The 16352-nt window shown below is 47.0% G+C and overlaps 1 protein-coding gene across 2 annotated transcripts in view; it reads left to right on the forward strand.

Moving 5' to 3' along the window:
* Window positions 1-16352, forward strand: part of GLYCTK (glycerate kinase) — a 115179-nt gene that overhangs the window by 57825 nt on the left and 41002 nt on the right. Inside the window, exon 1 of one of the 2 annotated variants that reach the window (XM_086939024.1) lies at window positions 10860-11113. The exons of the other annotated variant lie outside the window; for it this stretch is intronic. The gene's annotated coding sequence lies outside the window, so the exon portion shown is untranslated. Of the gene's footprint in view, window positions 1-10859; window positions 11114-16352 lie in introns of those variants that run through there. 2 annotated transcript variants of the gene reach the window in all.

The following is a 16352-nucleotide window of genomic DNA, read 5'->3' on the forward strand; positions in this document are numbered from 1 at the left end:
CATGTCCGAGATCCAGTCCATAAACTTTGGTGCCCTGCCTCGGCCCCATCGACATGCCACACATCGCTTAGCCAAGGGCAGAGCAGTATCAATGAATTTCCTGCTGGATTTCGGTATGTGCGGTGTGTGTCCCAGGAGTACGAGACGCGGGTCCGCCTCAATAGTGAACTTGGTTATTGCTGTAAGAGCTTCGATTACCTGCTGCCAGTACGCTTGGACAGCAGGGCACTCCCAGGCCAGATGCAGAAAGTCGGCATGGGCCACTCGGCATCGCTCACATCTGTCAGTATCAGCTAGGTGGAATCAGAATTTTCTGACCGGGGTATAATAGAGCCGATGAAGGAACTTATAGTGTATCATCTTCAGTCTGCTGCTGGCTGATATCCTGGCCGTAAGGGAGCAACAGTATTGCCACTGTTCATCAGTAAGCGTGGAAGACAGGTCCGCACTTCAGGACGCTCTAGCGCCCGTCACAGGAGGGTCGGTGTCTGAGCGAAGTTGGCGATAGAGGCCAGAGACCAGATGCGCACCGTCCTGCGAACTGAGTAGAAAGTGCAACGGGCGAAATAGCTCTGGTTCACTTGGGTAATCAGGTAAGATATCTTTCATCCCCTGCCGGAGGCGAAGATAATAGAATATAGCGGGGAGCGATCATGCGTAGCAAAGAGTATCTCCATGGATTTGAAAGTTTTATTCGCCAACTAGATCGCCCCATAGGCAATATTTAACCGTTCGCAAAGCAGCCGAAAGCTTCGTTCCTGCAATAGTGCGAGTGTAGGGTGGTATGTCAGGGGAAGGCGGGGGGAATAAGGGAAGGAGCAAGACAGCCTCTTAGCCAGGCGGCGCCATGCGTCCAAAGTGCAGGAGACAGAAGTGTTCGGGGTCTGGATCTCAGACTCCGGGCAGTGGAGTAACCCATTGAGCGGGACAGGGTGTACTATCCAGTCCTCCACAGCGAGCTGCGGCATAATGGCGTGGGGACCATCCAGTGGAACGCATAATGGGCCTGCGCGCAAAGATAATAGGCCTCAAGATCGGGAACGTCAAAGCCTCCAGATTCGTAAGGTAGTATAAGAGTAGACCACTTCAGCCGTGGGGCCTTGCCCCCCCAGAACAGGCGACAGAGCTCTGACTTCAACGTTTTGAAGAAAAAAGCACCCGGGTAATACGGGATGTTAAGATATAGGTAAAGGAAGCGAGGCAGCACCACCATCTTGATAAGGGAAGCTCTACCAGCCATGGATAGCGGCAATGCGATCCAACGATAAACCGATGCTGTAAGGGTCGTGATTGCCACCCCGTAGTTGGAACGGAGTGTCTCCTCTCGATCCCGCGATATTTGTATGCCTAGATATCGGAGCTCCGATCGACACCACTCCAGTGGGTAGTCAAGAGGGAAGTCGACTACTGAATCGGTGAGGGGGAAGAACTGTGATTTGGACCAATTTATATGTATCCCCGACATACCCCCGAAAGCCACAAATTCTCGCAATAAGGGGTTGAGGTGAAGGTGTGGGTGTTTAACATAAAGCGTTATATTGTCTGCGTATAATGATACATCTATCTGGCGTTGCAGGCATCGTACTGCACCCTCGCGGTGCAGCTGACGAAGCCGACAGGCCAGTGGCTCGACTGCAATCGCGAAAAGGAGGGGGGACAAGGGACACCCCTGACGCGTGCCTCTTGTGATGGCCACTGAGTGGGAGAGGCGACCATTAATGAGGACTCTCGCCGTCGGTTGCGTATAGAGGAGTTGTATCCAGGAAAGAAAAAGTTTGGGGAACCCCATGCTCGCCAGCACTGAGAACAAGTAGGGCCATTCGACAGAGTCGAATGCTTTGGTAGCATCTAAGAAGACAGCAGCCATCGGGAGATCCGGATGGACCGTGCGGAGTAGTGAAAATAAGGTACGCAGGTTATGTGAGGTGGAACGGCCCGGGACGAACCCCGACTAGTCAGGTAACACAATCCTGGTCATGAGTAGGGATAGCCTGGTGGCTAGGACTTTAGCTAGTATTTTCACGTCGCAATTCAGGAGGGACAGAGGACGATAGGAGCCACAGGAGCTGGGGTCCTTACCGAGTTTAAGGAGGGAGGTGATAAATACCTCTCGCATGGAGCCTGGGAGGACTCCGTCTGCCAGCGATTCCTCATAGACTTCGCGAAGGACTGGGGCCATGATGTCAATATATGTTTTATAGAACTCGGCCGGAAGACCGTCCAGCCCAGGTGCTTTGCCATTCTTAAGGGACATAATGGCCTCACGGATTTCGTCCAGTTCAAACGGTGCCGCCAAGAAGGCCCTATCTCCGTCGCTAAGCCAACAGAGCGCCACTTCGCCCAAATAATCAGCATAATGTAGGCCAGCTGGGGCACTGGTAGTGTAAAGTGTATGGTAGTGTGAAGTAAAGGTGGCAAGTAGTGCGTCTGAATCCCTGATTCTGTGTCCCTGGTCATCAGTGAGTTCAAGGACGGTATTGCGATCTCGGGAAGTTCGTGTCAACACAGCAAGAGCCCTCCCCGGTCGGTCGCCCTCACAGTATCTTCGAGCCTGCCAGTGCTTACCCTTGAATTTGGCTTCCCTGTCAGCTTCCTCTTCATATTTAGTCAGGTTGTCCCTAAACTCCGCACGTAGTGCAGGGTCATCCTCCGCGACCATCCGAACCTCCAGTGCCCGCAGCTCCCCATGCAGTCTACGGATGGTGGCCTGTATGTCTCGAAGGACCCCGAAGCTTTTGGCCATGCAATACCCTCTGACAGTGACCTTAAATGCTTCCCAAATATGTTCCACCGAGTCCACTGATCCCTTGTTTCTTGGAAAGAAGTCTGCTATTTCCTCCCCCAGCTCAGACCGGAATAAGGTATCCAACAAGGCCGCCGGCTGTAGACGCCATTGGGGCCTAGGGCATTCCCACTCGGGTATCCGAGTATGCATCAAGACAGGGCTGTGGTCAGAGTATGTTCTCGGTAGGTGAGTGACTTTCAGTACCTCCGGTGCAACCCCAGGTGTGACAAGGAAATAGTCTAACCGTGCCCATGTGCCCGTCAGTGACGTGAAATGAGTGCCTTCCTGTCTAGTCGGTTGTAAGCATCGCCATATGTCCACCAGGGTCCCCTCAGCAATAATGCCCTCTAGAGCCTCCCTCGCTCTGGGCTTGTAATGACAAGCCCCATCCGCTCTATCCAGACTAGGCACCAACGGCAAGTTGAAGTCCCCACCCCAGATCACATGGCGGGAGCCGACGTTCATGATTTTGCCCCAGAGTGTAGTGAAGAAAGAGGGCGTGTCTACATTGGGTGCATAGCAGTTTATGAAGGTGACGGTATCACGCCCCATTCTCCCCCACAGTAAGGCGTAACGGCACTCCCTATCCGACAGTTCCCCACATTTCTGAAACGGAACAGTACCCCGGAGTAGGATGGCAACCCCCCTGGCATATGTGGAATAAGATGAGAATAAGCGGGTACCAGCCCACTTACATGCAAATGTGGACTGTACTTGTGGCGACAGATGCGTTTCTTGGAGCATGGCGACATGCACGTTATGCCTGGTGAGGTAAGCTAGCACATCACGACATTTCTGGGCGTTATTCAGCCCACGAACATTCCACGACATGCAATGTAACTGTACATCAGCCCCTAAGACCGCCATGGAAGACAGAACAGTGATACATCTCCCTCTGAGCATAACGAGTCAGTAACTTTCAAATCGCTCGTACCAATCGAAACCACAGAGCATGACAAAATCCAATACATCATTCGGCGCGCAGGCATCACACCCCCAACAAACCCCCCCCTCCCCCCCACTACAGCATCCCAATCATGTCTGCAGCCAGTCAGTCCCACCCTCAGTCCCTCCCCCCCCCTCAACACCCGTTTTCAACAGGTTAACAGTTAGCATGGGGTACACCCGATAGGGTAACAGCATCAAGGGCACCCAACCACTGTACCCGCCAATGGCCTCCGAAACTATACCGCCCTCGATGGAGGCCAGGGCTGGGCAAGCGGATCTTGGCATACGTTACCACAGGAGCGAACAGGCACTGCAGGTAGCATCTTCAGAGGCGCGGTGCAAGTAAAGGTTCATAGTCAGTGTTAGTCCTCCGCAGCGGGTGGATCACCATACCCCAGGTCCGCCGCAGCAGCATGATCACCACCCCTGGCCCTGCGAAGTGATTTCAGATAGTCCTCGGCTTTTTGGGGATTCGGAAGAATCGCTGTTTCCCTTGGTGCGTAATCCGTAACTTCGCTGGGTAGAGTAAGGCATAGTCCAGTTAAGCGTCGCGTAGTTTCTTTTTCACAGGGAGAAATTTACGCCGTTCCTCCTGCACCATTGGGGTAAAATCTGGATAGATGGAGAAAGTGATGCCATCATATTGGAGGGATCGTTGAGTGCGAGCAGCTCTCAGTGCGACATCCCGGTCGCGATAGTTCAACAATTTGGCGATGATTGGTCTAGGCGGTAGACCAGGTTTGGGAACTGGTGCTAGCGACCGGTGCGCTCGCTCAATGATGAATTGTGGAGAGAAGGCATCCTCACCTATGATCCCTTGACAAGCTTCTCGATATACAGTTCCATCCTGCCCGTGTTGGTGGACTCCGGAATACCCGTGACGCGGATGTTGTTGCGCCGACTACGGGCTTCCAAATCCTCGTTCTTCGCCGCTATAATCCTGAGTAGATTGTCCATACGGGCCAATTGGGTGGTATGGGTAGAGGTGACGTCGTCCGCATCAGAGATACGTTGCTCCGTGGCCGTGATTCGTTCCTCATGCCGGTCCACCTTGTGGGCTAGAGCGTCTAGCCTGGCTGTCACGCCGTCCACCTTCTCCACCACAGTTGCAAATCCCTGTCGCATTTCCTGGAACAGGTGCTGTAGATCAAGTTCCTTGGCTGGGGAGGAAACAGCGGATGATGTAGCGGCTCCAGGATTGGGATCAACAGGGACCGTTTTCGTAGATTTCTTGGCGCCATCGAAGCTGATTTTCATTTGGCGGTTCTCAGGGCGAACCATCTTGACCCCAAAATTTGGCGCCTCCGTCCGCCAAGGCCCCACTGGAATGGCGCCCACCGGGTCCAGTTGAGGAATATGGCAAAACGCGGGACAGTAGGATCTTATTCCAGGCACTTTGTCCCCTGGGGTGTCCAGCCGCGGTCCAGAAGAGCAGCGCAGCACGCGTGTGCCACTGTGGGCACGATCAGGAGGGTGAAGGCTGACAGCCCCAGCGAGTGACAGTGCCACCAGAGCGGTACGCAGGAGCCAGAAGGCGCAGGCCAGGCCGCTATGGTGTGGGTAGCCTGAGGAGTTGGCAGCTTCAATGGTGGCACAGCGCGTAGAACCGAGAGCACAGTCCCCGGGGCCGCAGCGGGAAGACGGGCCTGCCGCGGTATGGCTTAATGGCGAGACAGGGCAGAGTCCAAGAAGCGGTAGCAGTGGGAGCCGTGTAATGGAGCAGCTGCAGCGTTCACCGAGGATGCCGGGAGGCAGTCAAGCGAGAGGGTTCTAAGGGTGAAGCAGTGTAGTGCTGCAACAGCGCGTGGGCCTAAGCACTTTTCCGGCCCTCGGCACCGGCCAGCAGGAGCAATTCCGTGGGGTCGCCACAATGGGAGAGGGCCACCCACCTTGCGTGTAGCCCGTAATGGCAGCCTCCAGTATCCGCCGGCCGTGCTTTGACTCCTCACACAGCCGCGCTGGTCACCGGCAAGCCCAGCAGCAAAACCATCCAGTACAGGCACTCCCGGCGTTGGGGACGAGCAGGCAGGAAAAAGGCTCCCAGTCGGCTTGGGTGACAAGAGCCCGGGTGGGCACGCTCAGGAGTAGCAAGCCTCGGGGCGGGCCGGGCCTACCGCCGCATGGCAAGCCCCGACCTCACGCAGCGTCTGGTAGCCGGCCCCCGCAGTCTGTGGTCACCAGGGTGCCGTCGGTCCGATTTCACCGGACGAAAGCTCCGTCCCTGACGCGAGCAGCAGGTCAGGCTTTTGGTCGAGTACGGGGGACAGTAATCCGCTTCAGGCGGCAGGGTTATTGGAGATGTAGAGCGCCTGTGGTAGAGGATTATTAGAGGATGAGTGGCCAAGGTGTGGGAGCAGCTATGCTAGGCAGCCATTCCGCGTGTGCGCCCTCTAGCGCCCCCCATGTTTTCTAAGTCTTTGTCAGAGAATTCTACTCGGTAGGGTTTCCGCAATACTTTAGATTTGCCAATGTCGATTCCCATGCTAGCTACTGTGTCCATGACCTCAACCCCCATGTTTAAGGCCCTGTAGGCCCTTCCTGCGCCGTGGTCCCCTGAATGGGGTCTAAGTGCGTGAAATCCACATTGGCAAAGAAAACATGACCTAACTCTAATATGCTGATGACCCAACTCTCATAGCCGAAAGTCATGAAGACCTGAGAACTCCCATGACAGGAAGAAAAGAAGTACAGTGAAAGAATAGGACTAAAACTAAATGTAAAAGAAAATAAGTAATACCAACAGATGCAACATCCTGCTTTTAACTTGATGGTGAAGAAAAGTGATGGATAGCTTCTCTCTCCTGGGACCAACCATGAATGATAAAAGCTCCACTAGACAAAACATATACTACAGATAAAAATTAGGCACATATGTGATGAAAAGACTTTAAAAAGATTTTCAAATGCACTGATTTTTAAATAAGAACAACGGTCAGAATTGTACCAGCCCTCACAATCCCCATGACACTGTAAGGACGTGAAAGTTGAACAAAGGAAAACAGGAACAGCATGCGTGCTTTGAAGTCTTGTTGGGGGAGCCTTCTAAGAATACAGCGGAAAGCAGATAAACAAATTGATGTATCCTTGATCAAATCAAGCTTAAACATGAACTTGGAGCACACATAACCAGATTGAATCTCTCATACCTTCGACATATAATGCAAGACCCAATTACCTGAAAAGCACTGTAATGCACTGAAAAGTCAAAGGAAAAAAGGACGATCAGGAGCAAGACAGATGGACTCAATTACAACAACAATGAACACCCCATTGAGAAGGCTGAAGACCCAACAAGAAGAGGGGCGTTTCTATCGTCGCCATGAGCTGTCATCAACTAAGAAGAAGTACACCAAGTGTTCATCATACAAGGAAAAAACTGAAAGTTCTTGGCTTTTCCACTTTTAATAGTCTGAACTCCAAATATTTTACTGAAAATCCAATTTGTAAAAGGTTTCTTACAACAATTAAGTACTTCAGTATTCACAAACACATCACCCACTATCACAAGTGTTTCTGGCAGACCATCTACTCTCCCTTTGAGTATTTAAATGGAGTGTTCCAATGGTTATACTAGTATGCACCGAACAATCATTTAACAAACCATTGGTTCACTTTCTTCAGTTACAAGATCACATGTCGAAAAAGTCAGCTTTTCTGACTCTCAGAAACACTTCCGGATGATTGATATTTTGCAATAGTTAACGGTGCCTGGTGGTGTACCAAATCTAAACATCCACATTTAAAGGAGTCATTGTGTTTCAACCATTCCATACACAAATTATATATAACATATTACGTCCATGAAACAAAAGTGTGACTGTGTGGCTTCTACTACATTCCTAACCTTATACAGCAACTTGGTATTGGGAAGAGGCTAATAATACCACAATTTGAAAAGAGGGAAAAGATACATTTGTGTGTTAGCAGAGCAATGAGTAATATAAGGATGTGATTTTCCAACATGACCTCTCATGGTTTCAAATTATAATGTATTAGAGTTAGTACACGTATAACGATTTCAGTACTTTATTTAAGTACAAGATATATAAAACAGTAATAACCTGTGCAGATGCCATACCACTGTTGACCTAGAGTAGAGCCTCGTTTTAGCTTTCTAATTGGTGTCACTTTATTCTCTTTTATGTTTTAGTCCAGACATGTTCTGTCACACTGATTAACATGCTCAATTAAATTATATCTTTTAAGAGGGCATTTCTATATGTTTGCATCCCTGCTACATGCGTTAATATTTCTAATAAAAAAACAAGGTTTGGCAAAGCCATTAGGTATAGCTTGTTTTCAATGTATGTGCCTTTGTTGTAATAGCCAGATGTTGTGTGATATTTCTGCATGCCCTAACCGAAATATAAGAACCTCCTATGTAAATCTGCAATGCCTTTATAAACTTAGGTCAGCAATGCCAAAGGCCCTTTGAATGTTATTTCCTGGTTCTTTCACTCAACGTTAATGGTGAAGCAGTTGAAACACTTGTTGTATTTTTTAACTGCCTGCTGGAATCTTATGGTCAGGAGGAGAGAACAGTTGTTTAGACTGAAGTCACTGCAGATATTTCACACTCATCATTGTGCCTCAGTGTAAGACATAGGAGACCTGAGTACTAGGGACCAGTGGTGTAACACAAAATGATGTCATCCCCTGCCGAATGTGAAAAGGGCCCCCCCGAGTCTCCCGTATCTCACACATGCAATGGTCTTGGGATGAATAGGGCCCAGCAGAATGGTTGGGGGCCCCTCTGCACCACAGGGGCTGCAGGATCCTGCGTTACATCCCTGCTCGTGACTCACACTGAAACCCACTGATTCCTTGCAACTGCCTTATCACAGAAGGGTATTCGTACAATGGACCCTGTGGCCATTTAGCACATGGCTGTTGGGTGATCGATCAGGCCCGAACAGTGTCCATGTTGGTAAATAGTAATTCTGTAATTATTTGGACAAGATGCTACTGGCGGAAGCAAATAGGTGTAGGTTTATATGCCTAGCGGTATATTTGTGCATTGTACCTAGGGGGCTCCCTCTTGTTCCGATCTAAGTATTTCATGACTAATTAGTAATGATATATTTGGTATCAAACCAGCAAGGGATGACTTTTCCTAAATTACCTCCTCTTGATCTGCATAGTATCATAAATATTTTAGTACAAGTGTAGATGTCTCAGCTGAGGAAGGGTCATTGGCTGAACAGGCAGGATTGCATTAAGGTGTCATATGAGTTGAGTTCGCTTGACATTTTGGAAAAAAAGAACCATTCATGTTTATATGTAACACTGCTGGGATTCGGAATATAACTGCCTCACCAAGCAAAAAAAATAATCATGTATGCCTGTAATTTTGACTCCCACAGAATCTGAATTTGGAAACCAAGGCTCACATGTACCAAGCAATGTTACGGTTGTTATGACTCTGATTCGTAAAATACAAAGTTTTCTTACCGCAAAATGACATTTTTTAATTCACCAAACCCAAATAGCGATTCGGTAACATGTCACCGAGGGCCAGATGAAGTGGCCAAATAGGGATCGGTAACGCTGAAATTAGCAGAATTCCAGAGTTACCGATCGCTATTTGGCTGCGAGCAATGTAGGTGAGTTTAAACCTGCTAGCAAAATAAGGAATCGCAAAATTGCGATTCCTTATTTTGCTCTTGCGTTTAAAGAATCGGGAATTGCGATTCCTTAAATGCAATGTAAGTAGCACAAAAGTAAGTGCACTTTAGCCTTAAGGAATCGCTAACTGCCACCAACTTCAAGTTGGTGGTAATTAGCGATTTCCTTTAAAAAATAACTTTTTTGCTTTTTTTAAAGTGCCATGTGGCACACAATAATGCCCTTAGGGCATGTATGTGCCCCACATGTGCACACATGCACATTTCAGGGGTGCAACAGGGTGTCCTTTTGACACCCTGGCACCCTTGAAATAGCTCCCGCTATTTGCCATTCTTTAATACCGAATCGCTAACAGTGAATATCTTTCCATTCATTCCTATGGGCCTCCTAGCCCATAGGAATGAATAAGTAGGTATTCCTTATTAGCTAATCTCAATTTGGGATTTGTTATTAAGGAATGTTAAGGAATCGCTAATATTTTAGCGATTCCTACCTACATTCAATTTAGCGAGTCCTTAACTGCGAATCGGTAAAATTTGCTACTAAGGACTCTGTATTTCGGTTTTACCTACATCGGTCCCCAAATCATTTATTGGGTTTGAGAATAAATACAGATTTGGTATTTGAAAGGATAGTCAGCTGACCCCAGCTAGCCACGATGCCTGTTATTGTAATGTACATTGAATTGCGATCCAATCCGAATCAGTATTTTGAGAACCAACCTACTAATAAAGAGGTTGGTTTGCAAAATACAAATAGATTCGTTAGACGTCGGAGTGCAAATTGCACCCACTTCTAACAAATCAATTTTCGTTAATTTCTTTTAATGAATCGCAAATTGCGAATTGTTATTTTTCGCAATTTGTGATTCCTTAAATGGAATCTTTGTACATGAGTGTCGAAATCTCAAATTGGAGTTCCAAATGAAGCAGCGTTCTGACTTCTGGGCTTACATTTCTAAAATACAAATTAAGTTTTTATATTGAAGTGTGGCATATTTTATTAGCATATGATTTTCGGATACTCCTCAAAGAATTGAAAAATTTGAATACTGGAATCCAAAATGAAACACAAACTACCAAAATTAAAATTCTGAGTAAGTAGGTTTTGAAATGGTCAAGATACAGCGCATTTTTTTATGCATTGGAATTTTCTCCTATAAGGAAGCTGAAAATACAAGTGTCCCTTTTGCCAGTACAGGGCTTGGCTTAAAGGGGATAGTGGCATAATCTAGGAATGTGCTAAAAGTGGTATCCTACGCTCAGTGGAGTGACACAGGCCCCGCGGTGCAGCACAGTACTCTGGACATAGAACTCCTGATTAAATTCGGAGCGGGCGCCCTACATGTGTACCTTGCGGGGGAGCCTTAAGTTTCGTTGTGACTTAGCCATGAGCACAGCACATTTTAATGCAGCGTACTGTAGTGAATTAATCATTAACGTGCTACTGCATGAAACCACCCTTTGAACCTGGAAGAGAGGACAGCAGCTAACGGGAAACCACGCCAAATAATTGGAAGGGCGAAGGGCACAGATACTGCCACTCTCACGAAGAGACAGAAACCATCTCTTTCGCGTGGCTGTCACATTCTGAGGTCTTGCTGTTTCACGCTGACAGGCGAGTACGCAGACGCTCCGTTAGTGGCACGTCATTCTTCCGGTTTGTCTGCAAACGCATGCACCTGCTTTCTGTTCTCGTTCTTTAAATTGCACGGGCGCCAACAGCCTCTCGACTTTCTCTGAAGAAGTCTCTCAGGTGAGAATGAAACATGCTTTAGTGGACAAAGAATTATGTGCGCAGCCTGTTAGTTTGGGGGCGTTGCAAACATGTCTAACAGGATTGTGAGTGCAATTCTGATGGGATTTTGCCATCTTTTAGTCCTATGCAGGGCACAAGTCCTATAAAAAGATGCTGGGGCACTGACCAAGTTAGACACTATGCAAGTGACATCACAGTACATGACGTCACGACGTAGTGCTATAAAAGGAATACAATAGTGCTATTTAATACGGGGGCAGACCACCCCATCTGACAGTCTTACAGTGTCTGCACTTAAATACAGAGACAAAACAAAGGCAAAAGCATGCCTCTCTTAAGTACCTGTGAAGAGATAGCAAGCTGTGTACTTTGTTTCCATCTCTGGCATTTACATTTGTGTGAGGTTCCAGGCTGCGTCCTAACGTGCAGGCACTGCTGAACGTGTCCCGGTGTCTTACACCAGGACAAGTTCAGCATATTTCTGTGGGGCCCAACTTCTTAGCAGGGGGGGCGACGTCCACCCTGTGGAAATAGTGTGTGAACACCAGGTACCTGCGTGTACCCCCAACGTGTGCCCTGGTCCTATGTTCCCCGTGATTTATTCGTGCATTTAGCTATAGGCGGTGGGGCACAACACCCATTTTTTGGGGGTCATCAAACTGATCCAGTGCGAGCGACAGAAAGACAAATAAATGGGGAAAGACGGAGGAAGCGAAAGATAGAAAAACAGTGACAAGGGTGTAAACGGCAATGAAAAAAATTATATATGGATGAGATAAAGAGCCTAAGTTTATGGTGGCGGAAGAAAGAAGCATGGAGTAGAATTAAAACCATGCAATGTTATTCAGCAAGTGTGTGATCCGGCAGTGGACTCCTAAGAACTTTGAGCCCATGCTTTTGTTTATTTTTTCAGAACTCAAGCACAAAGTAGTCATCTCTACAAAATAATCATGTGTGATACCTTTTCACATCACAATAATAAGTGTGACTAGCCACTGTGTAAGAATATACTTTGAGAAACCATTCGTCTAGCCTTTTTGACATGGGCTAAAATGCTAGCTGGAGGATTACAAGGACACTGTTCACTCTACTTCCCTCCCCAGATTAGAACGCCGAAGGCAGTCACACACTTCATTGAAGATTGAGGGTGCAGGACACAAAGAATATTGTAAACCAACTTCAATAAGTAAACACAGTTGTACATCCAGGACATGCATACATATGGGAGTAATGTGACAACTGTGTGACATAAGCAAAAATAAGTGATCTGGTATGGTATCTGTTATTGTTGGTGGCTTACATAGTTGATTAAAATGATATAGGTCGTGTTCCTAAAGAAAATACTGATGTACGGTTGTGGTTTCATTTGGACTTGAAAGGCATGCACTTGTAATTAATTGCTATGAAGGTAGCACTATCACAAAACTAATAAGCAGCTTTAAAAAATATAAACAGGGTGGGTGAGACATCTGTAAATTTCATCCCGAACACTTAATTTAAAGTATATATTCAAGTATACATTGTAAATAAAAAGAATGGGCCATCAGTGCAATTTTTTCTTGAATTTTCGTGGACCTTTTCACATCTATCAAGATCAGACATACTAATAATATATTGCCATATTATTAAGAAGTTGGCCCTTGTGAAGGGAAAGCATGGTAAGTTTTTGCTATGTCTAATGGGGTAACTGTATTGTGACAATCCGTTGGGGATGCTGTCATAAAAAATAGAAGAGTGCCATAGGTCTGTTGCCTGTTTGAATTGAAAGCCTGTTTGTTATCACTTGCAACCTTGTCAAATTTCCTTTCCAGGGTTAGCTTGCATGGGCTCTTGTCCCTGCCTCTTGGTGTCCTAGTGTGTTTTGTAGGTGTGCTCTAAAACCCGCTATGTGGATCTACCAGTTCTGGGACATCTGCGACGATCCTACAATATAACCACTGGTATTAATAATTTCTTGTTCGCTCATCCATTGTCCTGTAGTTCCCACTAATCCTTAGGATTGTGCGTTTGTTGGGCAACATAAACTTTGGGTGAGGAGCCTCAACAGATTCCGAGCACCCCAGAGGACATGTTGGCCTAGAGACCAGCTAGCTCACTGTGCCACCATTAGCCCCCCTAAACCTACCAGGGGGTAAATGGTTTCTTGCAACCACTGAACAGGACAACCTTGACCCCCTCAGGGATCGTGGTAACAGATCAGAAATATTTCGCTCAGTGACTTGTTCATACTTGTTCTTAGAGAAATATGCAGAGAATACACAGTGGAAAGTTTTTAATATATTTATTGAACCAATGTTATTCTTTTAGAAAATACATGTGCTGTGATAATCAGTAGGCAGTAGCAGATAAAAGTGATTACAAGCACCAAAAGAGTAAACAGTAGATACAGTTCTACCATGGTGCTAAAACAGTGTATATATGCAGGCACATAAACAAGGCAGTAATCAGGCGTACTCCTACTAAGCAAACCCTACTCTGTGTGTGCCTAGAGTGTGTGTTGGTGTGAAGCCAAGAATCCCCCCCCCCCCGAGGGACAATCCAACCCCATTACCTGGCGAGAGAGAATGTAGGACCCCGTCCTGGTCATGAACTGAACACCCATCGCAGAGATGTCAGACCGCTAGGTGTCAGCTGGAGTGCCTTCTGTGCTTATCCTATGAGATGCTGATTATTTATAATAAAAAGCATCCTTGCGATAGATGAGCAACGTTATGGATTTGTAGATATAGACCTGTCACCCATGGATGAAGGTAGACCGACATTTGTACATTCGTGCGTAAAGGCCTTGTACTTGGTGTTCGAGGCATTGTGATAATGTCATGCGAAGCCAGATGTGTAAACAGAATTAGTTTCAGAGAAACTAATCCAATGTTGTCATGCACATGAATATGTGGAAAAGGTCACATCAGAAATGCTATTTTGAAAAAGAGGACAATGTAAGAAATGTGCAGCTTTGCTACATGAGCCAAACCTGGGCACATAGCTCTATTACCTGTAGTACTTAAGCACTATTGTGATTTCTTCCAGGTGCATCCTGTACATAAACTAGTGTTAGCCAGCTTGAGGGGAATTATATCAGACAGTCTCTCTAATTGGATCCTCCAACAGTTTTACCATTATTAGAAATTGCATGCTTGTTTTGTAGTTGTATGCATTGTACAGGCACAGGTCTGAGCTCTGCTGGTTACATCGTGCTTATGGGCCAATATCTCTGGTCATCTTGGTGGAATGTATTCTTCCCTTTCACATGTTCATTATTTTAAACTTACTGTTTGGACGGAGGATCCAGGCTCAGGAAAACGAGGCATTCCAGTGCACCAGGGCACTTAATACATCAGCGCACGAGGCTCCCTGCCTACTCCTCGCCGCACCCGCTCCGCGGGTGCCGCTTCGCTGCTGGGTTCCAGTAACAGCAGCTTCTTGGGAGGACACGCAGGGACTCAGGCGGCAAGGCGGTAAGGGGCGCGAGGCACCAGCGGGGCTGCGAGCGTGCAGGGACTTCATTTCCCAGAAGTCCCTGCGAGACCGACGGAGAGCTTCCGGTCCGCTCTCCCTGCTGGCCCGCCCCCCGCCCATCAAGGAATTTTAAAAGCGTCCCTGGTATCACCATCTTGTGGGACACTTACACTTACTGTTTGGACGGAGGATCCAGGCTCAGGAAAACGAGGCATTCCAGTGCACCAGGGCACTTAATACATCAGCGCACGAGGCTCCCTGCCTACTCCTCGCCGCACCCGCGCCGCGGGTGCCGATTCGCTGCTGGGTTCCAGTAAGCAGTAACTCAGCAACCCTTAGTAATCTATCTACTATGTTGATACGGTCCGAGTCTATGGTTTACAAGCGGTAACCAAGCAACCCCTAATAGTCTTTCCACCATTTCCACACGGTCCAAGTAGATCACGTGATCCCGTTCCCTTGGTGATATCACCAATCCGGAACCTAACTTCGCCATTGCGATGTTGAGCAGCGATCACCACGAGATTTACTCCGTACTTGGTAAGTAATATTGGAATCTCCTAGCCCTCCTGCCCGTCACTCAGAGGCAATCCCCAGGCTGCACGAGCCATGTCCCTAAACGTCATTTTAACTTTTGATTTTTAGACGCATCCTGAGTGTGTTCCGCATTCATCCACTAACCTACCTTAATCCCGTCGGACGTGTTTTAAATACGGCGATCGGGTAAGTGCCTCTCCAGTGTCCGAAATGACAATATGTTACCCGCTAATGAGATACGATTTCCACAACAGCCATTTATTAATTTATTTCACAGAATTGGCACCAGCATCGACATAACCCTGGACTACGACAGGCATTTATAATAAATAGAAACTCGACAATATGGTGAGTCATTTGTCTCCGCCTGACCGTCCGGTTACTTACTGTATCTCATTACGATTACATCGTCCCCTCCTTTCTAACCCACAGATTGATTAGACCGACCCTGACACCGATGATATCGGGTCCCGACTCTACCACTGTTGTGGTAAGTTCGAAACTTGATGTATTATCAGTTGCTAATTAAGTTCGAGGCCATTAGATTATGACCGCAACATTTCTGAATCTCTTTAATAATGTTTCACATAATTATGTTATCCATAGCCATCGATGACGGCCAGCCTATTCCCAACCGTTTTTTACCTTAGGGAATTAAATAAATTAATGATCGGGAGGCTTAAAAAACAGTGTTGAGTTTGCCCCACCTTTAGCCTGAGTATTTTTACGCTTAAATGCTAACTTGACTTTAATATCTGTGACGTGTGCACGCCAAGTTTTGTTTTCCCATGCCTTAGCCCTAACTAAAATGGGCGGGAATCTGCCAATTCGTATATGTGCTGATGTGCTCTTTGTTTTAAATAAACATAGGGATAATTTACCCTACTCTAAAACACCATATCTTTACATTAACTAGGTTATGTGTCCCACGCCCCTTGTCCTGATGAAGACCCTACAGCAAGAATATTACTGTCTGCATATATAAGGGTCGAAACGTCGACAACTACCAGTCTACCCATATCAACTCCATTCCAGATTGCTCTCATTTATGAACTATGTGGAGTATGATTTTTGCCTGAATAAGCTATATGAACCTAAACGGTCCTGATTTTGTGTACAGTTTTATGTAACATACAAAAATAATCGTTATATTTGCTGATTACACCAGTATCTAAACTTTCCCCTCCTTTTTCACTACCTCCTTACACTGTCACACCCTCCCCTTCCTTTTACTTCTTTGGGG

The sequence above is a fragment of the Lissotriton vulgaris genome, chromosome 9 (assembly GCF_964263255.1).
Source record: "Lissotriton vulgaris chromosome 9, aLisVul1.2, whole genome shotgun sequence".
In the NCBI taxonomy this organism is placed as follows: domain Eukaryota; kingdom Metazoa; phylum Chordata; class Amphibia; order Caudata; family Salamandridae; genus Lissotriton; species Lissotriton vulgaris.